Genomic DNA, 27787 nt, shown 5'->3' on the forward strand with positions numbered 1-27787 from the left:
TTTTTAATAGTTTAATGTTGATGTTTTTATTTATTATAGATGTTTTTATATTTTAAATCATTGATATATATATATATTTATATAATTTCAAACATTTAACATACATTCAACATAATCGTTTATTCATTGTTTTAAAGTAAATATATATGTATAAATAATTATGTTTGTGTGTTTATCTTTTTTATCAAGTATATTTGGTATATTTTATTAAAATATATAATACATTTAATATTTTAAATATTTTATTTTAATTTATATTTTTATAAAAGTCGATATTATAAAAAAAATGTTACATCCATATTTTTAGTCGCTATTTTTGTACGTACCTGTTTAATATAGGGGTCGATATTTTTGTTATCTACATTTTTTACTCAATACATTTTACATCAATATTTATAACATCGATGTTGTGTGAGTGAACCATGGTGAGTGAAGTAGATCTAGGGGCTTATTTATGAGTGGGGCTGCATCGTTCTTGCACCATGCAACATGATGCATTTGCGACTCAAGCCCAAAATGTGATTTATGAAGCCATGCAAGCTTACCGGCATACCACAATACACATAGATCGAGGAAAATGCCTCATGGGATTGTTTTTGAGGTTACGCTTCCTTCACAAAAACTATCCTCCTTAGAATGCAGGCACCCTTGCACCATGGTTCACAAATAACAAATGTGTGAATAACACATTGTTATTTGTGAATGAAAATATTGTTTTCTTGAAATACAGGAGTGGTCTCTGTATTAGCAAAGATTTTCTGAAGAATTAAAAAAATATTTTTTGAAGAATCTTAACTTGAGTAAAGGAAAATGATTATGGAAACATTAATAAACTTGTTTATAATTGTTGATATATTTCTTCAAATCGTGCTTACTGAGTCTAGGAAATGAGTTGTTCGTAAATTATGTCAGCCCATATTTAGAGAATAGAAACAGACAGAAAGACTGCTATGGATTCTAAAAAGAAGAGAGGAGATAAAAGTAAAATAGGAAGTAACAGAAACAGATCATTATAGCTACAGGAGTGAAATGGGTGAGATGGACAACAGATAACATGATATGGGGAAATAATTTGAAACAGAATCAGACAGAAATTACAACCAGAGAATCACACTGTATACAGGAAGAGAAAATAGGAGGAATGACTATAAGAGAAACACATGGGAATAGAAAGAGGGGCTCCTGAGGGATCCAGAATGCGAGAAGGCAGAAAGAAAACAGGAAGGGTAAGTCAAAGGCAGAGAGAAGCAGTAAGACCGGAAGAAGCACAGAAACAGAAATGTATGCAGACAGGAGTGCAGTAAGAGAAACATACACAATGTTGGGCATGAGAAGGGGGGCACAAGTGCAGAACATTAGATAGAAGCAGAAACAAATTCCGACATGAAAGCCTGTCAGAAAGTGACATAGAGCTCAGCAGCCCCAGGTTGGGAGCCAAGATGACACCATAGATGCCCCCTGTTAATCCCTCCACAACGTGGCAGGCACCTTCAGTTGTCTGCCATGAAGTGCAGAGTTTAACAAAAAGACATAGGTGCCGATTCGGATCCTGGAGAAACCGGGTACGAACCGTCGGACGGAGCATTTTCTCCGTCCGACTCGTACCCGGTGAAAAAACATTACAAAAATGCAAGTATGATTCGTATGGAAACAACCGACGAAAATATACATACGAATGTGATCCGGGAATGCTCCGACGTGACGTCGGGACGCATTCAGGCTGCGGTTCACGAACCAGGAAGTACGATCCGCACCGACGTCACCCCGCACGGATTATATTTTCCGGGTGCCAAAAACTGCCGGGAAATCAGGACAACGCGCACAAGGAGCACCTGTACGCGACGGACAGCCATAGACCCGAACCTACGTGTCATCCCAGCCCTCATAGCAGTCCACCTGCTCTACAGGCACCGACGCAGACGCCGCAGAAGGTCAGAATAACACCCAGGGGCAAAGGGGGGGGCAGGGGCAGGACACATAACCCCCACCCAAGTCACAAATTACACATGCCCTGGACATACCTGACCGGCAGGACCTGGTCACCTCGAGGGGTGGGGGCATGTCCAGCAACGCAAGCGTCCGCCACAACGGAAGTGGATGTTGATGTGAACCGGCAACACAACAATACTGGTACGTACCGTACCCACGCCTTAAGAGCGTGGGTATGGGCCGTACCACGCCCACCACTACGCCACCCCAACAATGGCGGTACGACCCGTACCCACGTACTAAAGGCTTGGGTACGGGTCGTACCAGCATTGTTGGGGTGATGTAGGGGTACGCGTGGTACGACCCGTACCCACGCTCTGAAGGCCTGGGTACGGTGCAGACCCCCAATGGGGTGCCGTAGGGGTACGCACCGTACCCAGCCCCTCAGAGCGTGGGTACGGGTCGTACCGCCAATGATGGGGTGACGTAGGGGTGGGCGTGGTACGACCCGTACCAATGCTCTGAAGGCCTGGGTACGGTGCAGACCCCCAATGAGGTGCTGTAGGGGTACGCACCGTACCCAGCCCTTCAGAGCGTGGGTACGGGTCGTACCACGCGTACCCCTACATCACCCCAACAATGCTGGTACGGCCCGTACCCAGGCCTTAAGAACGTGGGTACGGGCCGTACGTACACGGGTGGGGTGTGGGTACGGTCCGTACATACACGGGTGGGGAGTTAGTACGCTCCATGCATACATGGGTGGGGGTACGCTCCATGCATACACTGGTGGGGGTTCGGTGCGTACATCCGCGGCCGGGGGGCGTTTTGCACGTACATGCGGGGTCTGTGGTGGGGTGTTCGACGCGTATGCGGGCACGTGTCTCCATGGTTGCAATGGGAGTTCGGTCCGTACGGTGTTTTTTCCATACAGTTGTGAAATCGAAAGGACGGGAGTGATCGCACTTGCGCGGTCGGACTTCATTTTTCCGATTCGTACGGTAAATCGTCCGGGGATGTGTCGGACACAATTTCTGACCCGAGGACGTGTGGAGAAATTTTCCCGATGTGATTCGTATGGAGTTTTTCACATGCGAATCGTACTTGGCAGTTTGTACGCTACTTGTATGATTCGTACGAAAAAAAATCCGGATTCAATTCGGACGGGGGACATTTTTCCAGGATCGGAATCGGCCCCTAATTCTCTATGGGAGCTTGTGCTGTGGCCCATTTCCGTGCGAAGCATGAGCTTCCATGGAGAAATTGGAGCTTGTGACCATACCATGTGCGTAATTGCAGAGTGGGGCCCACCGACCTATGGTCGGTTGGTCCTGCATACAGGGTGATGTCGGTCAGAGGCAACTCTGACTGACATCGTAATCAGGCCCATAGGGCCCGATTCACAGAACTAACTTAAGACAAAATCCTAAACTTACTACCATTTTGATATTCACAGAAGGCATTTACTCATTTTGGTATTCACAGAAGGCACTTACTCATTTCGGTATTCACGGAAGTTAGTAGTCCTAACTTTAGGACTCCTAAATGCCTTCTGTGAATACCGAAAGTCTTAAAGTTAGGATTTTTCTCAGTTTATGAGTAGTAAAGTTAGTAGTCCTAACTTTAGAACTCCTAAATGCCTTCTGTGAATACCGAAAGTCTTAAAGTTAGGATTTTTCTCAGTTTAGGAGTCCTAAAGTTAGAATAACTATACTATATATAAAAGAGAGGACACTCTAGGATGAAAAATCACTATGGGGGTCATTACGATTGTGGTGAATCTGCCACCAGCAGCGTGCTGGTGGGGGATTCACCGCAATCTTGTGGCCTTTCTCCACCCGCCAGATAAGGATGGCGGGCGTAGTGCTGGCGGATGGAAAGCCAGTCCGCCATGGGTCTGACACAGGCAACCATTACGATTGTCTTTCGGACCTGGAAATCATAACTTTAATGGTGGCGGTGCCTAGCAGGCACCGTCCACCAGATTAGGATGCTTCATCCCAGCTGGCCTGTGTATGGTGGTTCAACCGCCCAATCCGCAGGGGAACCATGATCCCTTGGCTGTGGCGTGGCGGTCTGGCCCAGAAATATGGTGATGATGCCACTGTGGCACCACTAAGCATATTATGAGTTTCCCCACAGTTTTAATGGTGGTGAGCCTGTAATGAAAACTGTGGCAGTAAGGAAATGTTGCAACTGGGCAAGGGGATGCATGCAGGGAGAAACATGCCATACCCCGCTGTCTGCATGCACCCCCAGTCCCTGCACAGCATGGACTTGAGTTCGGGGTGGTGGTGGTGGTGGTGAGGCGGCCTGTTCTCACACTGCCAAACCTGCAATCAGGCCATTAATTGACAAGTAACCCCCAACTCTCACCACCTTGAGGTAATTGCTTGTATCCGTTAATGAGTCAGAATTGCACATAGATATATTTAGGCGATTATTCTGCAAATGCTTATTTTAAATTATGTTATGAGTATATTGATAAAATAGATGCCAAGGATTGCTATATATGTACGCAGTTGCCTGCATCAGCTGCAGAGGGTGTTGCCACCATATTCCTTTGACTTATGGGGCCCATTAGGATGGCGGGCGGACTGCCACTGCCGGGCCGGCGGTAGTCACCGCCGGGCCAGCGGGGCGATCCGCCCACCATGCACACATCAAAGACCCCCCTGCCATATTATGATGGCTGGGGGGTCCGTGGCGGATGGAAAGACCGTCCGCCGCTTTTCCAGCAGTCGACTTGTTGACCGGGCGGAAAACGAGCATAACATGGTGGCGGTGTCTGTTAGACACCGCCATCCATATTATGAAAGGTGTGGAAACGAGCCTTTCCATGGCGGCGTTGCCGCCATGGAAAGGTTCGCGGTCTTTGCTGTTGGGGGCCCATAGCGGGCCCCCAGGGTGTTGGGGGTGCACATGGGGGGTACCTATGGTACCCCCAAGTATTTGCATGCACAATGCGGCAGGCACCGCGCGGTGCCTGCCACTTTGTGCATGCAAATGCACGACATGCATTTTTTACCTTGCGTCAGGTGCTGCTTGCAGCACTGCCTGCCACAATGTAAAAATTGTGGGATCCGCCCACCAGTGTGGCGGGCGCATCCTAATCTCACCCACGGGACCGCTGCATATATGGCGGGATGTCCCGTTTTCCTTCAGAGTGGCGGGCAGACTTATCCTAATGATCCCCATGGTGTCACTTGTAGGATTTTGATGAGCCTTCTGTATGGAATGGAACATTTTCAATATTATTTTTTTAATGATGATTGGTTTTTTCAGAACTTCTCATACTTGAGCATCTAAGTCATCGCATTGACCCCAATGATAAGTTTGCTGAAAACAATAAAAGGTTCTTTAAATCCATCAAGACTATGGACACTGCTTAAGCTCAGAGACACAATTTGGCCTCCCTTCTAACAGGGGTTTAGAAGAAACTTTTACATTTGGTTGAGAACAGGAGGAGATAAAAACAGACAAAAAATGTTAAGAATTAACATAAGTGGACAAAGGAGGATATAGAGCATTTAGGGGCCGAGTCCGATTCCGGCCGCAAAACGTACCAACCGACACGGATCCGGAACGGAGACCAACCGACATGGACCGGCACCGTACGACCCGTGCAGTACGATGCAACGCGTGTGAATTACAATCGACATGTATGGAATACAAGCCATACGACCGAGCTGTAGGGAAAACAGTGATTCGCCCAGAAAACAGACGCAATTCGCATCGACCGACACGCACCAGGAATGAACCCGACCGACACGTACCCGCGATGTCCGATCCGAACCAGACCGACTTGCACGGAGCCCAAGCCGCATCACCGACAAGCACAGAAAACAGGGACCTGAAGCAATAGAGTTCTCCGTGACCGACGTGTATGAAACCAAGAAGAAAGTCAGCGTGAAAGAGCCGCGGAAGCCCGCACGAGCCAACATCAGCGTCCGTCTCGGTCAGAAGAATGTCTCCTTCATGCCTAGAAAACCCAAAGGAAAAAATACAAAATTAGGACCAAACAAGCAATGACAAAGTCAATAAATATTTTTAAAAAAAACTTGGAACAAAGACACACCCACAATTGCACCTATATAAAGGACACCAATCACTACCATGATCCTTAGCAAATTGAATACAACAGCCAGCAGAAAACACCATCACAGAGCAACCACAGACACACTCACAACTCACCCATCCCACAACTTTCACACCATTAGCACCGCACCAAAAGCACCTACACATACAGCTAGCAAAACCGACACTCACCTACCCTCACTTGCACCCTCACACACATATCACTCACCACCACCACCCATCACCATGCCCAAAAGAAGAATCCAAAGTTCACAGATAGTGAGTTAGAAGTGCTGGTAAACGAGATCATCAGAGTAGAGCCACATTTGGTTGGTACATTGGTCCAAAGACCCCCATGTCACAGAAAACAAAGATGTGGGCGAGGATTGTGGACAAGGTGAACGCACAAGTACCAACGTTGGGCACAAAGGATGATATCCAGAACAGGTGGTATGATGTTCACAGGAGGGTCAAGAAGCTCATTGAGAAAGATCACGCCTTGAGTCAGCGCACTGGTGGTGGCCCTCCTGCCAAACCAGTATACTTCAGGTCCTGGGAGGAGAAGGTGTGGGACATCCTACCACCAGAGAGCGTCCATGGTCTAGCAGACATACCAGAGCCTGGTGAGTACACAAACAACATACTCAATAGTGTGTGGCAAGGGGACAGTGAAACCATGCACCATTAGCAAAGCCACAGTAACCCATAGATAATCATCCCAATATGTGTATGCTAGTCAGACAAACACAATACCTGTCATCTCATAATGACTTGTAACTTTGTCATGACATGTACAAACCTACCAACAAATAGAGCAAGGCAGTGGCACAAAGCCAAATAAACACTGTCAGACAGTTTGCCACCGCAAACACACTACCTCACAGTGCAGCTGACTGACAGGAAGGAATAGTGGTTATACAGGTGAAGTGAGTGTATCCAAAAGCATGATGGGGTTTGTAGTCACAGATAATGCCCCCCTCAAAATTGGCCCATCAAGACCTCTCTGAACCATGCCCACATCACAGGGAGTGGAAAATGACTGACAAGATGGCTGACACTGGGTCCTGCTGTGGCGATCACAAGGCCCTGGTAGGGGTTGCAGGCAAATAAGAGGCAGGACACCGCTGCCTGACATTCTGATAGACAACTTGTACGCCCTCCAATGGAAGCACGTTTTATGGTGGGATGTCTGGCCGGGTGGGAAGGAGGACTGACAGCTCTGACCATACTTACCAGCATGTGGAGACACACACACCCTTCAACACAAACTCCACACAACTCATCGGGTAGAATGCATTGACTTACACTGTAGTGAAATATCACCTAAAGATACACCGCACTGGGTGCTGCTGTGTGAAGCACAGGGGATCTCTTTGGACTTGTAGCCAAACAAACACCAGAACTTCACAGTCAGCCATCTTGCCATTGCTGTCACAGGGAAGCAGAGTCAAAAGGAAGGAAGCTTGGGCATGCTGGGAAGAGGGGTGTAGCCAAGAGCATGATGGGAGTTGCAGTCACAGACATTTCCCACCCACCCACATGGCCCAGCAAGCTCACACTGAACCATGCTCACTTCACAGGGAGTGGGAATGGACTGACAAGATGTCTGACACTGGGTTCTGTTGTGGGGAGCACAAGGCCATGCTGGGAACTGGGCACCAACAAACACCAGGTCTGCACAATCAGCCATCTAGCCATTGCTGTCACACTCCCACACAGGGAAGCAGTGTCAAAAGGAAGGAAGTATTGGCATGCTGGGAAGGGGGTGTAGCCAAGAGCATGATGGGAGTTGCAGTCACAGACATTCCCCACCCACCCACATGGCACAGCAAGCTCACACTGAACCATGCTCACCTCACAGGTAGTGGGAATGGACTGACAAGATGTCTGACACTGGGCTCTGTTGTGGGGAGCACAAGGCCATTCTGGGAACTGGGCAACAACAAACACCAGGACTGCACTGACTGACATCCTGAAAGATAACCTGCACCCACTGCAATGGTGGCACGCTTCATGATGGGATAACTGGCCTGGGGGAGAAGGAGGTCCTGACTTGAAAACAAATAATACCGATGCTGGCCATAGACACACCTTCTATGCTAAAACACATTGCACACGTGGTACCAGTCACTCACAAAGATGATGCCCGGGCAAGATGTCTGACACGTGGGCCTGAGAAATGATGTGGCTGAAAATCACACATATGCACTGGCCAAACCAAACACGGTTGCACACACAGCCATTGCAACCATATGTTCAAACTCACTGTCTGGGGATACAGTGTCCAGGGGTGCCCCCTGGCCTGTCTGGGGAGGTGTGTCTTGCAGATGACAAGTGTGGAGAGCCATATATAGTATATTGCACAAAACACACAGGAACTCACATATACATCATTGACAGGGGACATCTGACAGTGAATGGAATGGACACACCAATATAGCCAACACCATAGGATGGTCTCATTCACACTCGGTGCTGTTGTGAGCTGCATTCCACTCCTACATCATGCTGCAATATATGCATTCTTCACACAACACACCACTCACTGACATAGACACTGTAGACACAAGGTCTAACCTGGACTGCATTGGAGGAGACTTGCTACTCACAGCAGCCAAACTGCAACACACACACCACCGGCTCTCACTGTCATGAGCATTGAAAAGCCAGAGTGCTACCTTGCCCAATCAATGTCACCATGGAGAACATTGACAAGTCAAATCACATATGCACGTGCAAAACTCACCATCAGACTCATTAACGATGGTGACATCATCACTTGTATGAAATGATATGGGAACTAGGAACACTGTAAAAAACACTTTCTCCAAAGAGATCACAGGCATACCGGACTGTGACCATGTTGTACCAATATACCAATGTGACACACAAACACTAGCAAAATATGCTACCAAACATGCCCCAATCTTACAACATCTCCTCAGTGGAGTTACACGAATGTCCTTGTTAAAGCTCAAATGTTTACAGGGATGACACACCTGTGTCAGCAACGTGATGGCCCTTGAGTAGTAATGGCCATGTACAGACAAATCTATACATGAGCTAGGCATGCACACACTTTGAGATGCACATTGAAATGGTTCATTTTGGCTGGGCAATGTGCCACAACAATATCAATCTTTGTCCGTGACAATCTTGGACAATGCAGTGTACAGGCACACTTCCTGACGTACAGTAGAAAATGTCATGTATGCGAACCATTGATGCCTGTAGAAACATAACTTACATTGTGTGTCTCTACCAAACACAGGTGGTGCTGGGGACACAGCACCAAATGAAAAAGAGTCCCTGTCCCAGACTCTGGTGGACCCTCAGCTCTCTGGTGATGATCCGTCTCTGTCCTCTTCCAATGACGACGAACAACCTGGGCACCTCCGGTGTGAGTCATCATGCAGCACCAGCAGTACCAACATCTGCACCCCCTGTACTCACGCCTCCAGCATCTGGCAACAGACAGGGCACCACCGCCAACACGGACAGACCAAGGCCACAGAACACCAACAGCACAGGGACACAGGACCCCTAGGAAGCTACGGACAACACCACCAGCAACAACACCCAAGAGGGCCCAGTGTCACCTGTGCATGCCGCCGCAGGTCCTGCCCGTGTGGATAGGGGTGCTGGGAGGGGTGGTAGGCAGAGAGCGTGCCTTGCAGAGGGGTCTGGACTGCATGATGACCCCCAACTGGCACGCATCATAGATGCGTACCAGGATAGCACAGGAGGATTCGGCCAGGTAGTGGGGATCCTCAAGGACATTCAACAGGAGCAGGCTGCCCATCATGCCCGCATGGAGGCAAAGTGGGATGCACTTACTGCGGTGCATCGGGACATACTCCAATGCCTCTGCCAGATAAGCATCAACATTCCACACCTCCCTGTGTGGCCACAACATCTGTTGCCGCACCATCTGCCAGTGCCACAGGGAGGGAGGATGACTCTGGCAGAGAGTCCTCTGCACCGCAGACGCCTGCACCTGAGTATCTCCCCCCGAAGAAGAAGAGGGGTCGTCCGAAGAAGGACAAGTGAGACGCAGATGTCCATGCACATCCTCCAGGGCCTCTAAACCTGTTCTGGACAATTTTCTTTGTGCGCAACCCGTTCACCTTGTCGTATCTACTCACCTACATGCCATGGAGGATTCATGTTGGTCCAATGTAGCAGATGACTGTGGACTTTACTCTGGACATTTCAGCTACCAACACTTCCAACTTTACTGTGAACTTTGGATTCAAAACCCAATGTACAGCACCCACCATCCTGTGCACTATCCTCACACATGATTGTAAATAAACTCACCAGTATACTATACTTCCCTCTGTTGTGATTCCAACTTGTCATGTGTCATGGAGATGTTGATCTGCTAAACAACACAGTGCCTGCCAAATACTACAACAATGTGACCACCGTTATGTGAGTCATGGTGATGTGACACATGTGAGGGAGACACACCACTATGGCACCACAACACATACTCACCATGTCCATGTAACTCATCCCACACAATGATGTTGACCTGAAATACATTGTAATGCACAGACACCACACCAATCCGCAGTCAGTGGTAACAAGATCACAGGTGAGGTAAGCAAATGTCAGTCAGATGTGGGAAGACAGACAACGCACCTAACAAAGCATAGCGCAGGTTCATTACACATCATCAACATGTTTATTCCACAATAGTTGCAAGGTAATTGTACGTTACAGTGGACACACAATCACAAAGTATCGGAGAATTGAAGTTCAGGGGTGTGTGGCACATCACTTGACGCCAACACAACCTCAACATCATCTCCTACGCCGACGACACCCAGCTGATCCTCTCCCTCACCAACGACCCCACCACCGCCAGAACCAGCCTACACGAAGTGTTGAAAGACGTCGCCGACTGGATGAAGAACAGCCGCCTTAAACTGAACTCAGACAAGACGGAAGTCCTCATCCTGGGATCATCACCCTCCGCCTGGGACGACTCCTGGTGGCCCCCGTCCCTGGGCACCGCTCCCAAGCCAACGGACCACGCACGCAACCTGGGCTTTATCCTGGACTCCTCCCTGTCGATGACCAGACAAGTCAACGCCGTCTCATCTTCATGCTTCAACACCCTGCGTATGCTCCGCAAGATCTTCAGATGGATCCCCACTGAAACCAGGAAGACCGTTACCCAGGCACTCGTCACCAGCCGACTGGACTACGGGAACACCCTCTACGCCGGAACCACAGCCAAACTTCAAAAAAGACTCCAACGCATCCAGAACGCCTCCGGACGACTCATCCTGGACATCCCCTGACACAGCCACATCACCGGACACCTGAGAGACCTGCACTGGCTCCCCGTCAGCAAGAGAATCACGTTCAGACTCCTCACCCACGCACACAAGGCTCTCCACGACCTGGGCCCCAAGTACCTTAATGACCGCATGACCTTCTACACGCCCACCCGCCAGCTACGATCGACCAGCCACGCCCTCGTCACCGTACCACGCATCCGCAGAGCCACCGCCGGAGGAAGATCCTTCTCCTACCTGGCAGCCAAGACTTGGAACTCCCTCCCCACCCACCTTCGGCGAACCCAAGACCATCTCTCCTTCAGGAAGCAGCTCAAGACCTGGCTGTTCGAGCAGTAACTTACCCGCCTCCCCCAGCGCCTTGAGACCCTCCCGGGTGAGTAGTGCGCTTTACAAATGCCGTGATTGATTGATTGATTGATTGATTGATTGAATTGACAACTTCCACACTGGTGTTGGATTCTGGGTGTTGGGGGTCAGTGTTGACCAAACAACAGACAAAGTACCCTGGGAAGGACAGACACAAGACACAGTCAAAAGCACAGCAGAACAGGAGAGAAATGCAATGCACACGCACAAAACATGTCAAAATAAACCTACACAGAAACAAGTTAGCAGTTCGACACTATTGTGGAGTACAGACCACCTGAAAGGACACATCACTGCACGCATCCAGTCAAGTGGCACACAGACACACTCAAACAGCAACAGAGCAGCCCCAACACATTTCAGGCTAAGTCAATACATTGACATAATAACCCTGTAAACTAACATTCAGGTGAAGAAGTTGTTTATGAGCTGTGTGCAGACGTCACCCTCATCATCATCTTCACTGGCATCGTGTCCCAGGCCTGGATCCTCCACGGGTGGCGGAGGTAGGTCATCATCATCCTGGATGTGAGGCAACTTCTTCCGCACTGCCATGTTGTGTAGCATGCAGCATACAAGGATAATTTTGCACACCTTTGCAGGGTCATAGTGGAGGGCCCCTCCGGTCTTGTCAAGGCAGTGGAAGCGGCTTTTCAGGACACCAAATGTCCGCTCAATCACCCTCCTGCTCCGACCATGTGCCTCATTGTAGCGCATCTCGGCTGGTGTCTCAGGGATCCTGAGGGGTGTCAGCAACCACGGCATGTTGGGGTATCCGGAGTCATCTACATACAAACAATTGAACAATTAGCTGAGTTTTGAAAGAGGGTGGAATATGACATTGACAAACACACACAATGGTAAACAGTCAGTACACACCGACAAGCCAGGCACCTGTGACATCAGCGTTGCAATGTGACTACTTCTCATGATGTAGGCATTGTGCGCAGAACCGGGGAAATGTGCACCCACATGTGTGATACACATGTCTGCAAGACATACCACCAGAGCATTGATGGAGTGGAAATGTTTCCTGTTCCAGTATGCCTGCTCATGTGCCTGTGGTGGTACCAGGGCCACATGTGTACCTTCAATAAATCCGATGACATTCGGCATCCTCCCAAGTGTATAAAAAGCATCCTTTATTTCAGTGAGTTGACCTGGGCTAGGAAACCTGATGTACAGGTCAAGGAAATCCAACATCCCCTCCAAGACATCGAGTAGCACACGACTGAACATAGTTTGCGACATACCACCAGCAGTAGCCACAGTGTACTGGAAGGTACCAGTAGCAAAGAAGTGCAGGGCTGCCATCACCTTCACCTCTGGGGTCAGTGCTGTAGGGTATGTCCGGCCAGGTAGCAGATGTGGCGCCAACTGCTCCGCCGACTGCTCAATCAGTGGCCTGGTGAAGTGAAGCAGTACCATCAGATGCAGTCGCGTTCCTTCATGGTTTCAAGGTCTGGGAACGGTCTATGGACAGCTGGTGCCCTGCAGTACAGAGATGAACAAAGGAAGATTGTCGATTCATCCACCCATGTGGCTATGACCAAGCAAAATATCACACGATACATCATGACAATACACAATGTACTGAGGTGTGTGCTGTTGGGTATGGACACATATGTCACCTACATGCCCATCACCTCACATCTCAAGTCCACATGACTACATAAGTCCAATGTAGTGCAATGGCCAATCATTGGGCTGTGTCACAGTACCTATGTACTGCTGTCACGTTACAAATACACACCACAGTGACAAGTGAGGCCTGATGTCTCCCAGGCATCACAGATCTTTGACATGCAGATGCCCAGGGTCCTGTATTGCCACATGGACACTGGCATGACATGGCGAATCATGTACACGCCACAAGACAACCGTGAGTCCCACAGGTAGTGGCCACTGTTGTCTCTGCAGGCCCTACATGTACATCTCGTAGACACACACACAACATCAATGTTGATGCACAAACCACATAGATGTGGAGACTGTCTCCCATTGGGCACATTTGATCAGCTACATCTGAGACACAACATGCACACGGACTGTGGGTGTACATCAGAATTGGGGCTATAGGTCTCACTGTGATGTACATACCATCACCCCCAGGACTCAGGGTGTATGTAACATGTCCTAAACATATCCAACCTGAATCTATGTCCATGACTCATGCCCATAACTGTACAGTTGCACATCACAGTGGTAATGTGCACAACACACAAATGATTCTGTCCCCATGAACACGTGCACAGCCTGGGAGTGGCTGCACAAAAGTGCCACACAACAAACGAAAGGTTGCCCCCCCAAACACATAGGGAATGCAGCCTTACATGCCATGGGACACAGTGTGGCACATGCTGTAGTGTGGTAGGCATGCACCTGAGTCCCTGGCAAGTCATTGTGTGTGGAAGCCGTCAAAAAGTCACACCAATGTCAACCGACGCGGTGACTTCTACAGAGACGCATTGCACAGTTCAGGACCAAGCCGTGCGTATGCTTAGACATTGACTTCAATAGGGATCGATGTGGGTGACTATCATGCATACGTATTGCACAGTTCAGGACCGAGTCGTGCGTACGCTTAGACATTGGCTTCAATGAGGACCGATGCGGGTGACTATTATGCGTACGCATTGCACAGTTCAGGACCGAGTCGTGCGTACGCTTAGACATTGGCTTCAATGAGGACCGATGCGGGTGACTATTATGCGTACGCATTGCACAGTTCAGGACCGAGCCGTGCATACGCTTAGACATTGACTTCAATGAGGACCGATGCAGATGACTATCATGCGTACGCATTGCACAGTTCAGGACCGAGCCGTGCGTCTGCTTAGCCATTGACTGCGATGAGGACTGATGCGGGTGACTATCATGCATACGCGTCGTGCAGGCATGGACTGAGTCGTGCGTACGCTTAGCCATTGATTGCAATGAGAACCGATGTGGGTGACTATCATGCATACGCACGGCACAGGCATGGACCGAGCCGTGCGTACGCCTTGGCCATTGAATCGTATGGAGACGGGTGCGTGTGTATTTTTAAACAACGCGTTGTATAGTCAGTTGACCGAGCCATGCGCACCCATTGGCTCTGGACTGTCATGGAGACAGATGCGGATTCAAAACTTGTACGAGTTGTGCGCTGGAAATTCAGTTGGATGCCTACAACAATGTTGCAATTTCTAGGGTTTTATGAAGGTGAAGATTTGAACGATGCGGAAGATGTGTACGAGTCGTACAATTCCATGGATTGGCCAGATTCATAGAATGCAACCGTGTTGGACCTATCACTTGGGACACATGGCACACATTCTGCCTCTGCAGCACAGATATAAGGCTGGCTGGCACCCAGGGAGCTCACTTGACTGCACTACATGCTACTGGACCACATCTCTGATACCACTGCTGCTGTCTCTGCATCCTCTGGCTACTGCTATGGCAGGTACTCTGGAGAGGGCCCCAGCCTTCACTGAGGAGGAGAACCAGGCCCTGTTGGACGGGCTCCTTCCACAGTACAGCAAGCTGTATGGGAAACCAGGGGAGCAGGCGAGTGTACAGTCCACTGCCTTCCTAATTGTGCATGTTGTCTGACTAGCAGTACTAGCAGTGTGTACACTAGTGGCAAGCATACTCACTGAGTACTGTCATCCCCCAAAGTGTATAGGTACATGTAATGAACAGGTGTTCTGCAGCAAATGTGCATTTGTGCAAGCTTCAATTTCCCAGGTAATGTTAACATGTTAGACATGCAGGGCATTTGTCCATTTCCATGGGTGCACTACCTGTGTAACTCATTTTCATTTGTGATGACGACATGTATATCCAACTGTGTGCAGCACAAATATGGGGCATGTGTGTTAATGGACTTTTAACTTTGTCATCCTCACAGGTTGATGCCCACCAGAAGCAGGAGATCTGGCTGACCATCTCCCGGGCAGTTCGATCAGTGGGGGTCTATAAGCGCCAGATCTGCAACTGCCAGAAGAGGTGGCAGGACCTTCGGGGCTGGACCCGGAGGATCGCAAGGGTCCAGCTGAAGCTGTTGTCTCCGCCCAGGAGGGGCGGACAACGGACCCTGACCCCCCACATGCTCAGGATTCTGGCGGTGGTCTTCCCGGACCTGGATGGGCAGCTGAAGGCCAGACAGCAGCAAGGAGGGGGTAAGTCCATTCCTAATCTGTGTACTATGTCTGACATGCTATTTGCAGTCTTTTGGCCTGGTCACACTTCCACATTACGTACGTCTTGTAGTCCAGGACTCATGTTCCTCAATTCTGTGATGCACCCTCCTCATCTGATCCACAGGTGTGGACCCTACAGTCTGTGGCTTGTGTCACTAGGGCACTGTGTCCCTGCAGTCAGCTATGCTTCAGGTTCCGGACAGCATCTATTACCGTGACTCTGTTGTGGGTTTCATGGGTGGGTCAATTGTTTACACAATGCTTGAGATCTGACATGTGATCTGTGTGTGCCCTTATTATGTGTTCCAATTGCTGGTCTGACTCGCCACATGTGCCTGGGGTATTTCAAACACACCCATGCCGCAGGGGACTCCAAATTGTGGGCCTCAGGAGTATGTATATCAAGTGTGTCACACTTGCTTAGCCACTACTACTGTCCAGGGCTATACACTGTTTCACTTAGACCTGGGCAGTCATGCCTACTCAAGGGCATTTAGAAACACTCTGTACTCCCACTCCTGTGTATCAATTTACAGGTTGTGCTTAGTGACATGTGCCTTCAGGTGTCTGCCTTTGTGTCATTGTAGTGTGGCTTCCTTTTCAGGACAACTGGTGTGTTCATGAGTTTGAGGGTCAGCAGGACATCTGAGATGTGACCATAAGAGACAAGACCTGTGTGACATATAGGTGTGTGATCACTTGACAGTGCACAATGGTGTATGCAACTGTGAACTTCAGGCAGCTGTGTTTCATGTACAGCAGACTGTGATGTGCTCATGTACAGGGATTTGTGTTCAAAGAGACTCATATGTCAGTTTTATATGATGTGGGGTAATCTGGGTCCGGGATATGTTGTTTGCAGGGGATGGACAAGTGCAATTGTCAGCTGCAGAGTTTGCTTTACCCATGAATTATGATTGTGACACAGTGCATACTGTTGTCGTCTGGATGCCCTGCCCCTGTGACAGGAGACAGTGATGACTGACTTTCCAAGCATGCCAGTGCCATGGCATTTAACTTGCTATGAGTGATCCTGCATTGGGGTCAAATGTGCTCCATGCACCCCATTGTGCCATTGACTATCAGGACATGAGAACATCATAGTGTGTGTTGCTGGTATGCATCACAAGCATGTGAAATGAGACTCTGGCCATCCCTTCATCCTGACACCTGTACTGGGTCAGTGGCAAGAGATGTGATGTGTGTATAGTGACATACTCCTACATGTCCACTTGCATGTCCAACAAATGTGTAGGTGGTGCATGTCTAGCATTCAACATGCAACAGACATATGGGTGCAAGTCCAGGAAGGGATATGCTGAGACCAACAATTGGCTTATTCTAAACAGTGTGAGCACTTTGAGCATTGTTCAGCTGATGATGCCAGGGCTTGCCCTGTGATGTGCTGTACTCACTGTGGTGTGTGCGGTCAGTGCAGGTGACTGATGTTGTTCTTTGTTTCCTAATTCTATCCAGATACACCCACGGCCACAGCAGGGGACAGCTCCACGGACCAGGAGGAGCCACAGAGCCTGACTGGGACAGAAGGCAAGGAGTTGGTGGACCCAGTGGCGCAGTGGCCATAGGTGCTCATCATCATGGCTTTCACAGAGTCATGTCCCTTTGGGAGCCAGCTCACTGCATGTCGTAACTGAAACACTAAGGGGCCGATTCCGATCCGGGTCAGAAGGGCACCGAACACGATCCGGCCGGAAAAACTATGAGCTGTACGCGTGTTTTCCACCTGCCTTGTACAGCTGTACAAGCGAGCAAGTACGATGCGAGCTACGTGAAATTCTGTCGTTTCTGGGTCCGAACCGCTCCATACGTCTCGGTCGTAAGCTAACCATGGCGTGCAATGGATGCGGATTACGACCGAGCCAGTACGATGCACGCGTCGGACAGCCTGTGCGAGCAGTAGTGTCCGGCTCGCAAAATGTCCGGGTGGTTGCCTTTGGGGGTCCGCGTCGGACCCCCTGTCACCCGCATCCATACGACTCGGACACAGGGGGAGACCCAAGGGTCCCCCCAACTTAGGCATGTATGGTGCGGATGGCACCAACGCATACCCACTGTAGGGGACACCTTTGCGCAAGACGTACCCATTCAGTCAATGGGAGCCCATGTACGCGTCATACGACCGGCTCCCATTGACTCCTATGGGAGTCCGACCGAACCGAGTCCGGCAGCATACGGCCGCATCGTACTCGCTCGGTCCAACTGCAGGACTCCGGCTCGGTCGGAAAACACCACGGATCCGGCTCGGTCGGAGTGCTTTCCGACCCAGATCGGAATCGGCACCTAAGGTGTTTATTACAATTCACTTCTAGATTGCAAGACACCGAGAACAGGAGCAATTGGGCCCATTAGAATTTTATCTTCTTCTTTTTTTCACATGGAGATGTCTGTTTAAAAAATTATGTTCCCTGTGTTCGGGTGCTAGAGTGCCAAGTAGGGTTAATTAATGGCATCTAAAACCTGACAACCATGAGCAATGTCTTGGAATTACCTTGCTACCCACTGCCTTTCCAAAAGTCACTGTGGTATTGTGAAAAAAATGGTAATGGCGCACTGGTTTGTGATGCATCTCAATCCCTGACCCAAGTATCAAGACTGACTTGACTGTCAGATGCCAATAGAGTTTCCAGTATTGATCTTGAAACACCCAGTAGCCAGCAAATGGGATATAGCCAGTATTTTGACAAGTACAGGGTAATCCTCCCAAACGTTTTTCCTTCCCCTTTCTATTTTTGCTGAATTTCTTTTCTTTGGCTTTAGGACTTTTCCACGGCTAACCAGTGATAAAGTGCTTCCCTCTTAAAACATGGTATAATTAATCTACACCTGATTGGCATATTTAATGTAAACTCTTACCATATGGTACTACATGTACCCAAGGCCGTAAATGAAATGCTGTTAGTTGGCCTGTAGCACCCAGTGTGCCACCCATCAAAGTAACACTTTAAATCTTATCTCAGGCCTGCCACGGAAGCCAGTAGTGCTGTTTTAAAATGCCTTTTCCACGTGGCAAATAAATCTTTTGAAAGGCTTAAACATACTTATAAATCACCCGTAAGGTAGGCCGTAAAAGCTCCTGGGGAAGGGTGCATAGTATTTAAAAAGTAGGACATGTGTACTTACATGCCCTGCCAGTAAAAAACTCCTAAAGTCGTTTTACACTGTGGTAAGGCCTATTTCTCCCATTGACCAACACTGGGTTATCTTATTAAATTTAATAAGTGCTAAGTTTGGATTGGGAGCAGTTAGAGAGATGATGTTTACACTCAAATGAATTGTAATTTAAAATCCTCTTTAAACATAAAGGGGCCTATTTTTGTCTGCCCGCCACCGTAACGGTGAACGGAACTGTACGCCAGAGGTGCGGCGGTCCCGCTGTGGCCATTAGGATGCCACCGCCATCGTGGCAGTGGCATCCCCAATCCACAACATTGTGGCGGGTGGTGCTCATATCACCGCCCGCCAAAATGCTGTGGATGCACATCGTGCATTGGCATGCACAAGGTGACAGGCACAAGTGGTGCCTGCCACCTTCCTTGCCCATGCCAATGTGTACCCATGTGTACCCATGTGTACCCCCACCACCCCACCACTCTGGGGGCCCGCAACGGGCCCCCTTAAGCAGTAACCGCATGCCTTTCCATGGCAGGAACGCCGCCACGGAAAGGCAAGTCTCCGCTGGAAACACAATATGGATGGCTGTGTCTTGCAGACAAGTCGACCGGTGGAAAAGCGGCGGACGGTCTTCCCATCCGCCGTGACCCCCAAGCCATCCTAATGTGGTGGACAGTCTCTCATGGCAGGATGGCAGGCGGATGGCCCCTGCCGGGCCGGTGGTGGTGACCGCCAGCCCGGCGGGGGTGATCCGCCCGTCATCCTAATAGGCCCCAAAGTCGGATTTTAGAACAAAAAATTATTGAGAGTTCATAGACTTGAAGACATACAATAATAGCATATATAAATACATATTTCAAGATATTAATAGAAAAAGATAAATTAATTTAAGTCTACAGTGCAAAGTATTACAGTATTATAAATATACATTTCAAGATACTTGATAGCGCAATCACAATATTCCTATAATACGGAAAAGGATCCTAAATATTAAAGTGCAGAGTGCTAAATCAGGATACATACCTAAATATGTGCCCTATCTTCTTGTACCAAATATAAAATAAAATAAAAACTTAGCCTAAGGTGCAAAGTGCTATATCCAAAGCAGATACCTATATATATGTTCTCTCCTTTTATACCCTCTACAAGATGTTATCCTGTATTTCAAACACACTCAAATATTTCTCATACTTTCTTACTGCTCCTGATCTTATTGCATATCTCTTTTCCAATTCTTGTATTCTAGACAGTTTTGCCCTCCATGTATTAAAGGTAGGTACCTTCTCTGTTCTCCATAATTGCAAGATTAGAGATCAAGCTATTAAAGCTGCAATCAACAAACCTTCCTCATGTACAAAGGTAACAGGAGAGCATCCGAAAAACTGCCGTGGATTTATCAAGTAAGATGAGGGGATCAATTATAAATTTAAGATATTTCTCGATCTCCTCCCAAAAACTCTGGATTTTTGGGCACTCCCATATGATATGCGTCCAGATTCCTTTCTCTGCACAACGAAAACATTTGTCTTCAATTTGCGGGTATATTTTATGAAGGAAAAAGGGTGTTCTATATAGCAACCATTTCGCGTAAAATTGCACTTCGTTTAAAGTTTGCCCCTCTAAATATAACCCTATTTCCCCCGTATATATATTTGAAAGCCTAGTTGAGATATTGATTCTGGGACTATCGTAGTGTGCTAAAAGCTGAGTTTTTTGTTTAAATAGCCATTGTAGCGTCTTATATCGTACTTTTTTAGGGTACTTAGTCACTCTTGTGGGGTCCATTATATTACACGCCCTTAGGATCCTTTTCATGAAGAAGTTATCTACCTCTTGGGGATCTAAAAAGAAAAATCTAAAGCGATGATGTGCAAATGTCGCATAATAATAATTTCTAATATTTGGAAGAGATAATCCTCCATCGGCGATAGGATAGTTTAAAGTGCTAAGTGCTAATCTTGGTACTTTATTTGTCCATAGAAAAGAGGAAAACATACTGTCTAGTTCTTTAAAAAAGAGGTCTGTATTGCACAAGGAGCTGCACTAAAAAGAAAATTAAAAAGCGGAAGAATAGACATTATAATTAACGCAACTCGTCCTATTATTGATAATAGCAGCTGATTCCATTGTTTTAACTGAGAGTATACCTTTTTCGACAAAGGAATATAATTTAGGGAAAAAAGATCCTCTACTCTATCAGTTACATGAATCCTTAAATACCTTTTCGGACGGGTGTTGTATCTCTGTCTAAATTCGAATAAAAGGGAATTCACTCCGCAGTTGCACAATATAATTTCTGTTTTTGATTTATTGATTTTATAACCTCCTATTTTTTCAAAATCTGCAAAGATTCTCATAATTTCTGTCTGACTATCTATCTTTGGGTTCAGGAAGAGAGCAATGTCATCAGCATATAATTTTATGTTCGTCATTCCTTGGACCGGAGCCATGTGAGCTCTTTTTTCCCTAATTGCAATTGCTAATGGTTCTATAAATAGAGCAAATAAGATCGGGGAGATGGGACAACCTTGTCTGGTTCCTCTGTTTATTTGGCATGTCCATATATTAACAGAGTTGATTAAGATTTGGGCCTGTGAATTTATATAAAGTTGTTTCAATAAAAAGATAAACTTATTTGAAAAGCCGAAGTTTTCTAATATTGTAAAAAGACAGTTCCAGGAAACAAGATCAAATGCTTTTTCGGCGTCTAAAAACCAAATCTGTGCCTCAACTTTATTGATATTAAAAAAGTCAAGTGCCTCTAATAAAAAATTTGTATTAGTATAAAGCTGTCTCCCTGTTACGAAACCACACTGATCTGTCCCAATAAGAGGTCCCACCATCTTATTTAACCTGTTGGCCAGGAGTTTAGTAAACATCTTGTAGTCAGTATTTAAAAGGCTTATTGGCCTATAAGAATTCACATATTCACTGTCTTTACCTTTTTTTAAAATACTGAACACTTTTGCCGTACGGAAGGATGCGGGTGGGTCACCCCCTCGTAATATATGATTTGCGAGTCTTAAAAATTTGCTGCAGAGTACAGTAGAGAATGTTTTTAAAAATTCTGCGGGAATGCCATCCTCTCCGGTAGCTTTACAGTTGGGCAAAGAGCTGATAACCGCATCTAATTCTTCCTTCGTGAATTCGGCTAGCAGCAGCTCTTTAAAATTATTTTCCAGAGTTGGGATTGGCAATTGATGAGATGTCTGATAGATATCTTTATAATGTTTAAAAAAAAACTCACCTATCAGTGGCGTAGTTTTTACACAAGTTTTAGTTACTTTGTCCTGAATGCATTCAACTCTGTTTCGGACTTGCTTTTCCTTTGCTTGCCAAGCTAGCAATCTTCCTGTGTACTCGCTATCTTCATAGCTTGTCTGAAGATATAATCTACTTGCCCTATCCCCTAGATCATAATAAAATTCCCTCATTCTTGTTTTTGTGTTCAGTACTTCTTGTCTATTATTCGGAGTCCTATTTCTAAAATATTCTTGATTTGCATGGGCTAAACTATTTTCTATTACCATTCTCTCCTCCTTCTTAGATTTTTGTTTTGGTATCTCTTTTGAGGTGATTATGCCTCTCGGTGTAGCCTTAAAAGCGTCCCATATAGTATTAATTGGGACAGACTCCTTATTTATTAAAAAAAAGGAACCAATCTCTTTCCCTAAATCTGCACACCATTGCTTATCTGCTAAATTAAGTTTATTAAAGTACCACCTTCTTGATGCTTGTTCATCTTTCTTCCCCAGAAGGGTTTCCATCTTAATGAGGGCATGATCTGAAAAGGCATTCACTATTTGTTCATATTTACCAACTTCTAAATTGTGGGAGGTTAGAAAAAAATCTAGCCTTGATGACGAATCATATTTCGCCGCATAGCAAGAATACTCACGTTTGGTCGGGTTGTTTAGCCGCCAATTATCTAAAATATCTAAATCTGCCCTACAACTCAGCAGTGCAGTGCATACTTGTGGTTTATTTTGCCTTCGATCTTTTTTTGTAGAATCAACCACTGGATTTTGCAGGAAGTTAAAGTCCCCTCCCCATATAACCTGACCAGGTATACCTGATATTGCTTGTTTTAACTGCAAAATGGGGAGCGGGTCATCCATGACTGGTGCGTAAATTGTAGCAAGTATCACGCTTGTGTAATTTATTTTCCCGCCCAGTTTTTAAACATTTTACTAGCATCTTTTAAGGTGAGGAAATATGTCTCCTGTAAAAAGATCACATCCGGATTGTAACCTTTTAGCCAGCTTTCTATTGCACTAGTTTTACGCCTATTGTTTAAACCATTAACATTCAGAGACAAAATTGAGAGTTTGTTCCTATTCATGATGCAATTGAAAACGAAAAAATATAACCTGTTTTATCCATCCAAGCAATCTCGTCTAAAGTGCAATTTGTGCTTTATATGCAGTATGCAAAATGCGTTCCTAAAGTGCAACTTGTGCAAATGTGCAAAAATGCATAAATAAACAAATGCTTAAGTTGTTAAATATCTTCTCCCAATAGAACAATAGCGGACTAGGTTATACACTAAACTACAAGCCATTAAGTTGTGCAAACCTCGCAAGTCTGCCATACCTAATATGACAATTGTGCAAATCGTACAATAGAGTGCAAATCACGCATTTAGAACAGCATATTACAGTACAGTAGTTTGTATCAATTGTGCAAAAAGCTATTAAAGTGCAAATCAGATGTCTATTAGACCAATCAAAGCTATCAAAGCAATATACTACAGTACAAATTGTATCAATTATGCTAGATGAAAATTTAAATATTAAAGTGCAATATTTGATGTGCAATGTATGCAATATGTGCAATATGACAATTATATAAGACAGTATCTTTCCTTAGTAACATTATGTATCCTTTTCCTTAACTTATTCAAAAGAAGAAAAATATTTCTGTCTACGAACTCTCTTTTTCTAACTGCTTCACCCCCACCATCCCCCCACCCTACCCTCCCTGAAAGAAGAAGGACCCCAACTTGTCCCACTGTCCCTTCCTCTTCCTCCCCCTTTCTATTGGATGCCATCTTGTTGCATCCTGTTGCGTCCCCTGATTTACCTTACATCCGCCCCTGTTTTTTTGTTTTTTTTTACTTTACAGCTCAGTCTTAAAGCCTTATAACCACCAAGTCTCTTTTCCTTAGACAACAGGGTGAGCATCCAAAAGATTTTGAGCTTCCAGTATCTCTGTGAAAATAAAAAAAAATCCTTTAGCTATAACTTTTAATTTAGATTGCTGCACAATCATTGCCTGTGCTCCTTTAGCTTTAAAAAAATAAATAATTTTGACACAATCCTTGTTTTTATGTGCAGAGGCTGCTGACATGTCAGAAAATATTTTAAAGTTTTTGATTTCATCGGTGGTAAATGATCTCCTTGATATTGCCACATTTAAGATTTGCTCTTTGATTCTGTAATCAGAAAAGTTTATTAGGATCGTCCGTGGGTATTTAGGATTCGCGGGTTTGTGTGCAGTTACCCTATGGGCTCTTGTAATTGTGAGATCTCCTTGTAATTCAGGTATTACTTTTTTCAGCAGAGATTCAGTCCATTTCACCATTTCCGTGTTTTCCAAACCCTCCGATATTCCCACAAGGCGCAGATTGGATCTCCTGTTATAATTCTCTAAATCTTGCAACTTCGATTCCATCTGGCTCTTTTTCTTATTCATCACCTGGAGATCTTTTTGCATGGTGGTAATATTATCTTGCAAGGCTGAGACACAAACCTCCACCTCAGTAACCCATCTTGGCAAATTGCCTAGGCTTTCCTCCATCTTTGTTAACCTATTATGCAGCTGTGATATTTCAAATGCTTGCGAGGTCCTCAAGTCTCGTAATTCCTGCAAAATCGTTGTAAGCATTCTTGTATTGAGGTGTCTTGCTCAGATCTTTTCTTACCCAGGGTTTCGTTGACTCTTGAGGTGAGGAGTGTCTCCTTTTCTTTTTCCTTTCCTGACTCTGACTCTGACTCTAGTTCTAATTCAGACGTAGCATCCAGCTCGTCTGACAGTATCCCTTTCCCGACTTCCTTCTGCGATGTCTTTTGCAATGTCTATAGAAGTGTTTGAGCTACCTTGATCGATGGCTGACTAGTCATAGATGATTTCCCATGTATAGCTGTACTTGCTTCTACAGGGTCAGGCTCTGGCCCTGGGTGCGATTTCAGTATGGGCTGTGGGTTGGGGGCTTGGGCATGGACATGGACATGGGCATGAGCCTGGGCAGGGGTGGATAGTATTTTCTGTCCATGCGCGTTCTGTAGGCATTTTTCACCTTCCGCCTGTTGCTCCTCCTGGCTCTGCTTCGGTGTACTAGTAGGTTTTCCCCGTGTCACAAGGGGCTTGCCGAATAAAGGATACTGTTTAGCATTTGCCAAGCTGTCGTTCTCTCTGCTGAGTACACCCCCTACTCCCTCTCCATCTCCCTCCCCTCCTCCTGCTTCCCCCTCAGCCAACATACTTAAATCAGCTGAAAGTTCAGATAGAGTCTCTTCTTCCTCATCCTCTTCCTCCAGAGTCTTGTCAAAATCATTCTGACCAAGCTGTTTATTTTTCTCAGCTAATGCCAACACTTTAGCTTTTAAGTCCATTCTTTGCTGGGCATTTCTTTTCCCTCTCCTTGTACTTTTGGACGCTAAGACTGGTGTTGGTGGTGGTGATTGACCAGATTTTAAAAAGTCCTTTCCTGTCTCAGCTTTAGGCTGTTTATTACGCAATTTTGCCGCTGCTACCGACATCTTCCCCCCCACTTCTTTAGTCTTCTTTAGTCTTCCTTAGACCTCCTCCCTCCAAAGCAGAGAGCACAAAACGTAGGGCACTGTTGAAAAGCTGAAAAGCTGAAGGAGACAGCCCTTGGAAAACCTTTAGAAGCCTTTGTGTGCGTTATATTATGAGGGTTTGCAGACCTACAGCGCTTCTAGAACTTCATAAAGTTTTGCTTCGCGTGTATTGACGATGCAAGTGAGGAGTATAAATACCCCCCTCAAACGGTGTGTGTAATAATATACTATCCTCTCCTCTGTCCCCCTGCTCAGAGTCCAAAAAAACCCATTTCATTTGTTCCTGCAGGGGCGGGGGGACGTAATACCATTTGTAATAATGATCTTTACCTCAGCAACATGCACCCTATCGGCACTCCGCAGCACAAGGCATCCACGCAGATCCAGGCAGGTCCCAATCAAATCCAAAAAGGGTTCAGCGTCCCACAGCTGCCCGTTTCCGACAGTTTTCCGCCATCAGTACCTTCACGGAAGTAGAGATGTGCGCAGGAACAGCTTTGATGGCAGCCGAAAACTGCCGAAACACCGCAGCAGGACAAATCAGCGGGTGAATAGGCAAGCAGGCAGGCGGGTGGAAACGAAGAGCAGACGATGGGTTTTCTGCCTTCAAAACACGTTCAGTTGCGGAGACAGCAGCGGCCATCAAGCAGCGGTTCTCTCCGTGGGCAGAGCATCAGCGGACCAGGGGACGCTACGGCAACGTGCGTGGGTCACGTTCGCCGCATCCCGCCTCCAACACAGAATCGTCCCGGACACCCCCAAAGTCGGATTTTTTGTCGCAATTCTGAAAATGCCACATTTAAGAAAGGATGCTTGGTTCCAGTCCAGGGGGGACCTGGCTTGGCAGTTCAGGCTGGACTGTTCCCATGAGGACCAGGGTCAAGACTGATTTGCATATGCCTGGGTTCAAACTGGAATGGCATGGTGAGCAAAAAAACGATGGATTTAGGCCCAGATCTCTGTACTGAGGTGAATGTATGACATTGTTCTGCATTCTGGCCATCAACTGTTGTTATTGCATTTGTCATCCCGAGTGGGACGGGTATGCTCAGACGTGAGTCCCGTGCTCTCCATGCCACTGGAATCAAGCTATCCTGGCTGAAGAGGGGTGAAACCCCGAAACTGGTCCTAGGATGCTTGGATCCAGTCCAGGGAGTACCTGGCTTGGCAGTTCGGGCTGGACTGTTCCCATGAGGCACAGGGTCAAGACTGATTTGCACATGGCTGGGTTCAAACTGGAATGGCATGGTAAGCAAAAAAACGATGAATTTAGTCCCAGATCTCTGTACTGGGGTGAATGTATGACATTGTTCTGCATTCTGTCCATCAACTGGTGTTTTTACATTTAAGAAAGATGGCACTTTCTTGCTATAACTATTTGTGCCTTCTGAGGGTATCGTGGGTCACATGACTGTGAATGGCTCTTTTGTTGTGGTTTGTGTATTTCTCCCAAATAGTGACACGAAGCGGACTGCATGTGGGCAGGATGGGCCATCCTGGCATAATGGCTTTGGTGGAGCTGTAAACTGGCCCAATTACACTTCAAATGACTTGCCTAAAGCACACACAAAGGAACCTAACACCAGCCCTTTGTCACCCCAGACAGTTTGGATCCTTGCCAGGGGAATGGGGGACCTTTCTAGAACCAGAGGGATGATGGAGAGGACAGGATGTCCCCTCACTCACAAAGGCTGTCACCAAGTATAAATATTGGATCCTCAGAACCCTTCTTCAGTATACTTCAGGTCCTATGGAAGATTTTGAAGAAGGACTGCCCTGCTGTTGAAAGGCCTGCATTGGTGTTCTGCTGTCTGAAAAAATGAGGACTCACCTGCTCCTTGAAATGAAGGGCAGCAGAGTGATCAAGCAATAGTTGGCTGGCCTTCTGTGTGAGCTACAGGGACATAACAAGCTCCAGAGGCCTTGAATCGTGCTTCTGGCCTGTGCTGGAGAGAGCCTAAACCCCAAGAGGTGCCCCATG

This window comes from Triturus cristatus, chromosome 3_1 (assembly GCF_964204655.1).
Source record: "Triturus cristatus chromosome 3_1, aTriCri1.1, whole genome shotgun sequence".
NCBI lineage: Eukaryota > Metazoa > Chordata > Amphibia > Caudata > Salamandridae > Triturus > Triturus cristatus.